General features: G+C 37.0%; 1 pseudogene; it reads right to left on the bottom strand.

Annotated features, from left to right (window-relative positions):
• Positions 1-1,494: 1,494 nt before the first annotated feature.
• On the bottom strand, positions 1,495-11,342 carry LOC116881273 (annotated as a pseudogene).
• Positions 11,343-12,347: the final 1,005 nt, after the last annotated feature.

The following is a 12,347-nucleotide window of genomic DNA, read 5'->3' as shown; positions in this document are numbered from 1 at the left end:
TCAATAGGTCAAGGATCCAGATGCAGCTTAGCTGGGTCCTCTGCCTCAGAATCTTTTTTTTTTTTGCAAGGTCGCAAACAAGATGTTGACCAAGAAGGGAGTCTTATTTGAAAACTTGCCTGGGGAAGGAGCCTTTTCTCAATGTCTAGCAACACAGAACATTTGTGGCAATCAGACATCTCAGAGCCCACTCAAAAATGCATTCTTGTTTCAACATTTCTTTATTGAGTCATGCATTCCCAAATCTGTACTGTGTTCTTGTGTGAGATGTTACAAAGTTATGATGTCAGCTGGCATGGAAAGCTTCTTCCCAGTTCTGTCCTGGGCTTCCACCCTCCAAGCTGTACCCACTCCTTTAAGTCTAAGTCAAGCTTCACCTCCATGGAAAGTTTTTTCTCCCTTCTCCAGACAATCATTATTATTTCTTTTTCTCACATCTGCTTTTAATTTTGGAACCACCCACTTTGCCAGTTTGATGTTCTCTGATGTGTTTATATTTGTTCATAGAGAAAAAGATATTAACCAAATAATAAGCAACTTGAGTGTACCTGAAAAATAAGCCATGCCTTATTTGTGTTTTACACAAACCCTAACACAGCATTTGGAAATTTGATGCAAATATTGATTATATATATATATATATATATATATATATATATATATATATATAATGATTTTCTAATTAATTTTCCTCAGGGAGATCTTATAATTTAGTATTAGAAAAGTAAGGCTATGTCTGATGCTTGGAAAGCACTAAAATATCAAATTGTGTTTTCATTAATGCACTTTTAGAGCAAGTTCCATTTTTATTACTTTCTGAAAAAAACACTGCCAATGATGAGTAATCATGGCAAGTACAAATTCATGGCTTGAGTTTACAAACAACACAGGAAAAAATTTCTTCTAAAAATTCTATAAAGGCATGTTTATTTAGCACTGTGTATGTGTTATAAAATGGTGTCCTATAGTTTCAGCAAACTTAACTATTTGGGTTTCTTAGTGACAATAACGAATGTGGTCAAGAACAGCCCACAAAAGTTCTACACAATCTTTAGTTCCTCTAACTGCCCACTGCCATTTTAAAAAACATTTATATACACACATCATACACACACACACACACACACATATATTTTTATATATAGTATTTTATTATTATATATTATATTTCATATTTATATATGTGTATGTTTCTGCATCAAAACACATTTTAACAGACTGCCCAGCTCATTTAAAGCTTCAAATGACAAACGTACATATGCAAGATTTCTTATATGGGATACTTGTTCACGTAGAAGTCCTTACTGGAATTCTAGTTTTCTATAATAGAGATGCAGAAGCCTTTCAGTTTGGTGTTAGTTATTTTACCTCTGTTCACTCATGTTTTTCTACTAAGGTTTTCCTAATTTTTACCTTCATTTTTATATGCTTCACTTGCATTCTTTAGGCTAGTCTCAGGGAAGGCATCTATATACATAACCACATGGCTGAAGATTATAAATGTGGTATAAGGTCAACATAGTACAGAGAAACCACAAGTTCAGAATATTAACTAGGACCTTCTATGGGAGGATACTAGTTATCATGCTAGTACCAAAAGATTTTGGTTAGATGGTTAGATAACCTTTGTTCAAGTTGTGTTACTGCCCAAAAGGGTGGAAAATTTCCTTTCCTGTGGGATCTCTGGAATCTCCTGGCTCTGTGTTTATGATTTCCATGCATTTCCCCAGCACTGTTTTCAGTGGAAGAACTGCTTGTGCATTTGTCCATCTTGGATGCATCAACCAATCCCCAAAGGTGCTTTGCTCTGCATATATCCTGCCCCTCCACTCATGTGGCAGTGTGTTAGGTAGGGCTTAAATCTTCTGAAGGATTTGGGTTTGTACGTTGCCTGAAGCCACCTTAGGTTCTCTAGTAAGATGTAGGTATTGTCATGGCTTTCTTCTTCTACATGATGGTCATGAACACACCGAAAAGCTTTAATTGTTTTCCAGTAGCTTTGGTTTCTGCCTTCTTTGGAATTTAATCCCATAACAGTCTTTCTTTCCTTCTGAACCCACAAACCACATTTTATTATAAGGCCAAATCCAAGTAGCTTTGCTTCCTTAGGTTTTCCAACTGGAATTACATGAGATGAAGTTTAAGCATGGTGCATTTTCAGGATACCTCAACTTCCCTAGCAGATTTTAGGAAACCCACTTTTGGGAAATGGCCTTTAAACCTTGGCTGAGTGTTTTGTCCTTCCTCTGCTGTCAGCATTCAGATTTTTGTGTTGTCTGCTGGTTCATATTCTGGAGGGAGAGCAGCATGACATGCAGCTTAATATTCAACATAGTGAGTTTCAGGCCAAGAATTCTGATAATAATGCCCAGGGTCATCTCAAAGGACAGAAGGACTTTAACAAAGATGCCAGACAACATAAAGATGAGAACACAGAAAAGTGGATGTACTTGAAAATACACTGTGCTTATCCTTTTCCTGGTGTCTTGGGTCTTCTCCTCAAGAGTAATTCCAGCTGGAAAAGGACAACCTTCATCAGGGCCTCCTACACAGAGTTTCTACCCTTGTGCTCCCCACCACATTCCCTGTCTAGACTCTGCCAGCCCAAAACACAGCCACCCCAGGTAGGGACTTGTCAATAAGACATTCGGATACTGATTCTGATAACATGGTTCTTCAACATATAGGTGCATTTGCAACAGAGAGTGAATGTGTACATCTCCTTATGCTGTCTTTTGAAACTGTCCTAATGCTATAGTGAGAAAATATTTAAAAGCAATAAATTGAAATTTTTAAGAAATACTGTTTTGAGTCGAGTTATGGCATAATATGTCATTTTAACTTGATCAATCTGGCTTCTGTGTTGAGAACAGACAGAAAAGAAAGTAAAGGCAGAGCAAGTGTATCAATTGATAGCATCTGTGACAATATAGATGAGGGAAGATCAGGGCTTTGCCTAGGGTGGTAGTAATGAGGATGGAAAGAGTGGGATCCTAAATCTGAATATAATTTGGAGGCAGAACTAATAGGATTTGCTGCTGGGTTGAATGAAAAGTAACAGTCTATGACAAAGCCAGACAGGATCTTTACTACTGGCAGAGCAGATTCTTCCTTAGTCCAGTCTTTCTTCCTTTCTTCACCTTCCTTCTTTCCTTCCTTCCTTCCTTCCTTCCTTCCTTCCTTCCTTCCTTTCTTTCTTTCTTGGAGGTGTACTCTTATGTTTGGTAAGCTGGAAACATCCACTAGACATCTCAGTAGAAATATTGACTAAGCATTTGAATGTGACACTCTGGAATTCAGAGGAAGCGTTCAGGCTGGAGATGGAAATCTGAAGCCATGAAATTAGGTAATGTCACAAGGGGTTTGAGTGTGAATGGAAGACAGTCCTGGGGCTTACCAGCATTTGGAGGTCAGAGCATGAGAGGTGAGATCAGAAAAGCAGACTGAGAAACAAAGGCTGGAACACCAGGTGTTTTCTGGAATCCAAAGGGGGAAAAAACTGTTTCAGAGCCGGATTATACCAAATGTTGATGTTCAGTCTCATGACAACTGGGAATTAGTCTTCTTATTAATGGCTTTGCAAACATGGTGAAAATGAAATCGTGACTGAGGAGGATTCAAGAGAAAATGTGAAGAGTTCAGTTGAAAAGAGCAAGTCTGTCCAGACAACATTTTGTAGAGATTTGCCTTAATGGGGGATTGGGGTAGGAGGAAGAGAAGTAGAGAAATGTGGGAACTGACTTTAAATGTATTGATAGGATTTCCTCTTTTTAAAAATGTGAGGAAAGTATTTGATAATCATAGTGATCCTATAGAAGTGCAGAAAAGGCAGAATATGGAAAAGTGCTATAAGAGTGCCTAGTGTGGCCAGTGTGGGTCTGTTGGGCAGGGTGAGAAGCAAACATGTGAGTGAGGGGGTCCACCTGTCCTTACGGGAGACAGGGCAGAGTGTGAAGGATGTGGGGTCAACATGTCCTATCTGAGAGCTTCTGGAGGCCTTCTCTTCTACCCTCATTGGTTTTCCCAGGAAAATAGGAAGCAAGGTCAGCTGTGAGTGAGGACTAGAAGGAAGACGTTAGAGGTTTGAAGAGAGAGAAGTGAAATGGTAGTTTAGGGACGTCGGAGGTGAATGAGCCAAGTAAATGGGAGATGAGCTCTGGGTAGGATTCAGAATAACACAAACTCTAACACAAAACACTGATTAGAATGAGAGTGGGATTGAGCTTATCAAGAAAAAGTGTAGATGAAGGTATATATGTGCAAGAGAAGGCAAGGGGAGAAAGAGCTATAACAGGAGGGCAGTAGATACCAACAGACATGCAATTTGTATAAAAACAAGTAAATGCTTAATCAGATACAAGAGTCAAAGGATTGCCTCATATAGGGACACTGGATTTTAAAATCTGGTAGAACAGTTGATTCTTTATATGCATGAATAGATTTGATAAAAACAAACTTTGAAACTATTTAATATTTGAAGTAGTAAAAAATAGGATAAGAGAAAAAAAGTATATGCTCATTTGTAATAGATAGATAGAGCTGTATGCTTAGCTGTTTGTATAAATAATGTACAAGCTTATTAATATATACTTCATGGCCTTCTCAACACCAAAAAGGATCTGAGATATAAGCAGAACTGTCAACTTTGTAATGAAGCATCATCACAATTAATAATGGGTAGTCATACATTTCAGCGAACAGAAGTATCAACTAGACTAACCCACCTAATTATTAAAATACAGTAATAAAATAAGATTTTTTCTTTGTAAAAGACATCTGCATTCCATGAATTGAAGAGTTAGAACCAAAAAATAGCAACAGCAATGCAGAGAAAAATAGTTTTCTCATCTATCACTTATGAAAACCTGCATTTTGTCAGCCAAATCCTCCTAATTAACATATCAAGACCACTGTTACTATCATCTTTTAACAAGAAGATTACACACACAGTTCCATGGATTACCCGCCATCAAACCACAGAGAATTTCCAAGAAATTAAAATTTAAAAAACAGTAAACTTGTTGGGAAACGCTCATCAAGGGTGCCGTGATGCCGTGATCCCTGAAAGGACAGAGGTCATCTGCACTTAGGAGTCGCACTTTAGTGCTGATTTCTGGTGCTCTGGTAGGCTCCAGTCTTGGGTGATAGATTCACCAGTTCACCTATGTTCCCATAGACCTAGGATCCGGTGCCTATCATGCTTAGACCTGGAGGGAATATTCAGGAAATCTCCTCAGACCTTCCTCATAGACCATGATGAAGTGTAGGCTTCTGAACAATGACATGGACCACAATTGTTTTACTCTGCAAGCATTCTGAAAAAGAGCTGATTTAATCTCCATAACATCCGCTATGGTTTATTGTATACCCGGAGCATTAGTTATAATTTCAAACCAAGAACAAGGTCCTCCTGCTTGTGACATCCAATGGGCCATGAAAGGAACTGAGTACATTCACTACCCTGGAGAGATTCTAGCAGCTTCTCCGCATGAGATCAGTATATAACAGATGGGACTAGGGTGACTGATTTAATTAGAATATTTTAATAGCAGAATGGAGAACATTGTACAGCTCTATCAGTTAGGAGGAAGGCCATTAAATGCACCAAAGTAATTGTTTCATTGGGAGGATATGTCAAATAAAATATATCTACATGTAATATATATATATATTTAATTTAAAGGGAATTTCAGATGATGATTATGAAAATGAAGTCATTATATAACATATGATGGTTATCTAAATCTTTATGAGAAATGAACCTTTAAAGTTCCTCAAATATTTATCTTGTCTTATTAATTGAAGTGTCCTGCTGCTTTAAGCTCCTTTTGACCTAGTCACTGTTATCCTCTAGACTTTAGCATGATACATTAGAAGAGGAAGTGATTTTTTTTCAGTCTGTTCAGAAAAATAGACATTTTTGAGATATAAAAGGCAGTTTATAAAATATACAGCATTTATCTAGACTTAGTGAACTCTCTAAAGGAAATAGTAATACAAAAATGCAGTTCTTAGGGAAAGATAGCATCCTGCATTATGCTCTTGAATGAATTTTACAAATGCAGAAAGCAAATTAATCTCTTTTAATTATCATTATTTAACCATAAAATACTTGAAGGTTTTTATTAAAAAATTTGCATTAGCCTGAAATTTATACTAAGGATTAGTGTCTCAAAAAAAAAAAAAAAAAAAAGAGAGAGAGAGAGAGAAATATGGTAATCCCAAGGGATATTGTATTATATATTATCTCCCAAATAATATCTATAATTTTGTTTTGAACAAATACTATATCTAGGATAATAGGATAATAGAGCAAGTCTTCCTATGATAATGAATGATTGCCATAACATAAGGCTTAGCACCCCGGTGCTTAATGGAAATTGAATTAATCCTATGGTAGAATTTATGTCAATTAGCCTTAGTAGAATCTGTTGTTCAGTTTCTTATCAAGCAGCAATAAGAGAATTTTTTTTTTTTTTTACTGAAATAGGCTGTCTTATTCATGTACACCTGATAGTTTTTTGTTTGTTTGTTTGTTTTTAAATTTCCCTCACAGATCAACGTAATTGAGTAGGTTTAAGGGGAAAATAAAATGAGATTATCTGTCAACCTAACTACCTATCTATGTATCTAAAAGCCATGTTTTTGAAATAAAAAAGGAATGGTATATATTTTTACATAGTAATAAAATTTAATGCATTGTCTCCTTGAAATAATAAACTTAATTAATGAATTTCTTTTTTAAGTAACTGGTATACACTGTCATTACCTTATCACTTAAGGTATAGTGGTAAATGCTTACTATTAAATTTTAGAGAGGGGTAAGAATAACAGAGGTAAGGAAAAAACTGTAGACTCTTTCACTGTAGTACCCAGAAGAGATCTTTGCTGTGAAAATCCCAGAAAGTATCATAGAGTCAAAGATGCTATAGGGGGCTTGATCAGGAAGTTACTAAGCCAGCAACAGCTTTCTTCAGACCCCAAATTCAAATGAACTACAAAACCTCTCTTACTGCCCTAACACAGATCAAATTTCAAGTGAGACAAAACTCAGTAAGCTACGCCAATGACACACTTCTCCATTAAAGAAACAGGCAGCCGTGGCGTTATTCCACAGAAAGCTTGTTGGAGGAGAATGCATGCCCCCACATTACTGTTGTACATGAATTGCCACAGCAGCTAGGAGTAACAGGCTTAGCTGGCATTATATGAATCACTGATAAATATACTGATCTTTTTTGAAACTTGAACATGAGAAGATGGAAAGTCAAGAATTCTCTGCAGATTGTATCAATTTTAATTTTTTTCACAGCCAACAATTTTGGAAAAGAACAGCGTCCATTCAATAGAGTATCAGAAAATAAACCAAACCAGGATGTGGTGAGGAGAGAATTGATACCACCTGGTGATGATGCCCTAAAAGGTGCATCAAATTCTCACCCGAGAAGGACCAAAGAGTAACCAGAATCAGTTTATCTGTTACCTGTGTTTTGATGTATAAATATTTCTTATTCAGTTATTCATTTAATAAACAACATATGATTCCAAGAGTATGTTTTAGTCATTTTCAATGAAGGTTTTGTCTTAAAAAAAAAAAAAAAAATCCTGGCTTAAAAGAGCCCTGTCCAGTATTACTAAAAGAGCCACCACCAGTTGCAGTCTAATGCTGTGTATCAAGAATGATCAGGAAAGGCAGGTGCATCTTATGACAGGCAGCTTTTTTCACACCCAGCTCAGAATGAGTCTGCTCTGTGTTGCATCACATCGTGACAAGGTGTGGCTCTCCACTTTCCACTTCTGTCTCACCCAGTGCTTTCCTTATCTCTGAAAATTTCTTCCCCAGATGTACATGTAGCAATCCTGAGTCTGAAGGGTACGGTGCAAAAAGCCTTGTCTTTATTTTTTCCCCTCATCACAAATGCAAAGATTTAGAGTAAAACTTCGTAAGGCATGCCAAAGATAGAAAAACAGTTGGGTCATTTCTTAATGTCCTTCTTAAGACTGATTCTGTGCTAATGCAATAATAAACCACTAAAAAGAAGTGTATCCATATTAAAATCACTTTTCCATTTTTCTTCTATAAAATATAACAAATGGAATAGTTATTTATATTACTAATAACTGAATTAGTTCCAGGCTTTGAGATCTTCTATAAATGTTTACAGAGTTAGTGAAGGAGTGAAACCAACCAGCTATTCTGTGCCCGTGTGAAAACGATGCTGATATCTGTTTGTTAACAAAACCCAAGCTTCAGGCTATGATGGTTAAGGAACAGGTATTCATTTCATCATGACATATCTTGTCTTTCCTTCTGCCTCTGTTGCAATGAATATGTTGTATTCCGACCTGTCCTGTGTAGGAAATTAACTAGAATGTCTTAAAATTAAGCCTGTTAACATATACTTGTTAACTAATTAATCTCATAAAAAAAAGTCTAAGGAGTTAATACCCAATACGGGCAGAGTGATTTTTAAAATGAACGAGCCCTTTTAACTATATACTGAGACAAGATGTAATTTAAAAAAAAAATGTAAGTTGAAAAGTGTCATTAGATGTCAAAATAATTAATATTCAAATGAGAAGATATATTTAATTGAAAGCTCTAAATGTGGAGATTATAGTGGCCTATGGCTGTGTTCAAAGGCTTCAAAGACAGCAAGTTCTTGAGTACCTTACATTTGACTACGAAATCATTTAACCAATTGTATATTTGCAGCACACATTGTAATTTCTAGGTAATATCTTATTGGTTCTATGTCAGTGATGAGGAAACATAGCCAATAGTTTAAGAAGTTGTCAATTGCCAATTCTGATAGATAATGTAAGTAACCTCTTAATGAGTACTCCAGATACACTGATTCATAGTCTAGCAATTGGTATCTAGTGCCCTGGTTACTGGAGATTTAACAGATACAATTTGGAAATCACGAAATTATCCTGATATCAAGATTTTCCTTTCTAAGAGGGAAAATATCCTTTCAACGTAGTTATGACATGATTAATGCTTGGTTCAGATAAGTGAATTTCTTATTAAATTGAATATATAAGTCAATGCGTGCCACCAGGTATAACGGGTGTCCTCCATTTATTGGTTTAAAGTTCTGGCTATCCAACTAAGAAGATTAAGCATGATCTTAATTTAACCAGTGGGAATGTAAATGCTAAAAGTATCTAAATAGCTCACTATTCTGAAAATGTATTTTTAATGATCCTACATTGTTGAATCCTACCATTGAGTCAGAAGAAGAGTAATTTGCAATAGTGGGCAGCGAATGGCAATGGTTTGATCCATGGGATTGTGAGCATCCCGTTGGAGAAGTCACGCAGGCCATCAGTAAGATACAGTAGGATAACTGACCACTAATGGTCACAGTGGTGTTCCCACCATCTCTGGATAGTGCAAGAGATTTGAGGTTTCTTGTATGTGCATTTAGTTAGTGGGCATACTAGTGATGAAGATAATAATACTAGTGATGAAGATAATACTAATGTTTCAGAGTGATTACTATGTGCCAAGTAGCATTCCTATCATTCTCATACATTTTCTTTACTGGTTATCTTCACTATTCTTATGAGGTAGTATTTTGAGGAAACTGAGGCACAGAGGCTGTAGTTGGTTTTCAAGATCCCGGAATTAGAGAATAATAAAGCTAAGGAAGTTGATGTGGAAAGTGTGGTATCTTTTTATACACACATGTAAACATACACACACACACACACACACACAAACACACAATCATACACATTGCCAAACTATCTCTCTTTAAATGTCTGCTGTCCTTGTGACATTTTAAAATCTAGGCATAATGTTGAGTAGAAAAATTCAGATACCAACTATTAAGAAATCATTGATATTCCACTGCAAATGTGATAAATGGTGCATTTTATTAAAGGAAAAGTGTCAAAAATAAAGGCAAAGTATCAACATTGCACAGAAAGAATTTTAAACATGAACTATTTAACGATCTTTAAGGTACTCCTGATAGTTCATAACGTTTTAATGGAAATGATTGATTCAATACTGAAAAAAATACAGATCCTTAACTCTCTTCTCTTGACTCTTCTTAGAGGTGAGGGGTTGGAACTTCACTTCCACAAGTGACAATTTAATATGTATTTCTGTTTGGTTCAGAACTGTGTGTTATGTCTTAAGCCAAGAGGGAAAAGCATAAAAACTATATTACACAGACACATGGTATATTAGTTCATTATTGTGACTGTAAAAAAATATGATGAATTTAGTGGATTAAACAACATACATTTATTCTCTTATAATCTGTAGGTGGAAATCCTGAAATCAAGGTGTCAGGAGGCCTGTGTTCTTTGTCTTTCCAGCTTCTATAGGCCACCTGTAAGCCTGGTCTCTTGGACCCTCTTCCATCTTCAAAGATGGTAGCAGAGCATCTTAAATCTCTGTCTCTCTGTCTGTCTCACCTCAGCTTCCTCTGTCACAGACAGACCTATGACAGGACCCTTGCTATTGCATTTTCCCTTTTGAAAAATCCAGGACCATCTCCCCCACTCAGGATCCATCTCTAATTTAATGACATCTGAAAAGTCCCTTTCCTCATGTAAGATAACATATTTACAGGTTCTGGAGATTAGTACGTGGATATTTGGGGGGCATCATTCTGTCCGCCGCATATAGGTAGAAAGATAATAGCAAGTGTAAATTAGCCTAGACCTTAAAGCCCATAAATGTGTCCTTTCATCACTAAGTGCACTAAATTTTAGCAGTTAGCCTAGAATGTCTCTTTTGCTTTATTGCTGTGAAGTAAATGGGGATTTGGAGAAGTTCTCTCATTTAGGATCCCATTGTGAATGTTTTCAAATAATAGCTCTAAGTGGTGAGAATCTATTTTAAAAAGCAGAATATGGGGCACCTGGGTGGCTCAGTGGGTTAAAGCCTCTGCCTTTGGCTCAGGTCATGATCCCAGGGTCCTGGGATCAAGCCCGGCATCGGGCTCTCTGCTCAGCAGGGAGCCTGCTCCCCCTTCTCTCTGCCTGCCTCTCGGCCTACTTGTGATCTCTGTCTGTCAAATAAATAAATAAAATCTTAAAAAAATAAAAAAATAAATAAAAATCAGAATATGATGTGTTCTGTCCTGTTTGTTTGACAAGTCATCATCAAACTATTCTGTATATGTGAGACCAAAGGTCCAACTGCTGTGCTCTGGAAAGGGTCACTGATGGCCTGTAGGTGTGCTGAGGTGAAAGTTACCACTGGGTGGGTCTGGAGACCTTGGTGGCGCTCGGAGGCTGTGGGAGCAGCCCACCCTGCCCTGTGAGCTGACACCCGCCACGGGGAACCTGGTCTGTATACACCAGCACACTGAGGACATCTTGTCATTTCTGTGTTCTCCTGACACAAAAATATGGAGAGCACTCACTCAAACTAACGATCTAACTATGTTAGTCTTTGTGCTTTGGGCTTAGCTCTCTGCCTCACGTTTTAAAGAATTTGTCAGCCATGTGTCTTAACCTGGCATCCAATGTCTTTCACAGTCTACTGCCTTCCTGAATCTGCTGTTCATCTCTCTTCCACAACCGTTCTCTTCCATGTTTCAGCATTTCTAATGCCAGCGAATTTGAGAAATGCTTACAGAAGTTTTTCTTCACTAAAAAAATAAATAAATAAGCATGTTGTAGCCCAGTGTTCAAAGTATTTTCAATAATGAGCATTTATTTAAAAGTAACAATTGAGGGGCGCCTAGGTGGCTCAGTGGGTTAAAGCCTCTGCCTTCAGCTCAGGTCATGATCCCAGGGTCCTGGGATCGAGCCCCGCATCAGGCTCTCTGCTCCATGGGGAGCCTGCTTCCTCCCGTCTCTCTCTCTCTGCCTGCCTCTCTGCCTACCTGTGATCTCTGTCTGTTAAATAAATAAATAAAATCTTCAAAAAAATAAAAAAATAAAAAAAAATAGAAGTAACAATTGGGATTCCATATGCATGGAGCAGGCATTTTTCTATTAAGGCTTATCAGAGTCCAAGTACGAAGCCCCATATTTAAGACTTACTGTGTGCCTTTTAGAAGCATTATGTTGTCTTATTTGATCCTCTTAACAACTCTATAGTTAACTAGGTCTTAACTTTCTTAAATCATATTTTATTTAGTAGAATTTCAGTGGGCATTTTAACTAATGCTTAACTTCAAAATTAATTGTCTTTCCACTATAGTCCACCATAGGATCATTTAGCTTAACCCATTTATTTTACACAAGAGAAACCGGAGGAGCTGAGTCTTTAAGTAACTTGCCCTTTCCTATGTAACTGATATCGTTAAATTTACACAGAATATTAACCCAAGGAGAAATTTCACTTGAAGGACCAATAGAAAAAGAGCTTATGA

This window comes from Lontra canadensis, unplaced genomic scaffold, assembly GCF_010015895.1.
Source record: "Lontra canadensis isolate GAN:19392208 unplaced genomic scaffold, GSC_riverotter_1.0 scaffold73, whole genome shotgun sequence".
Taxonomy (NCBI): Eukaryota; Metazoa; Chordata; class Mammalia; order Carnivora; family Mustelidae; genus Lontra; species Lontra canadensis.
The sequence above is the reverse complement of the archived record's forward strand: the minus strand, read 5'-3'. Positions and strand labels throughout refer to the sequence as shown.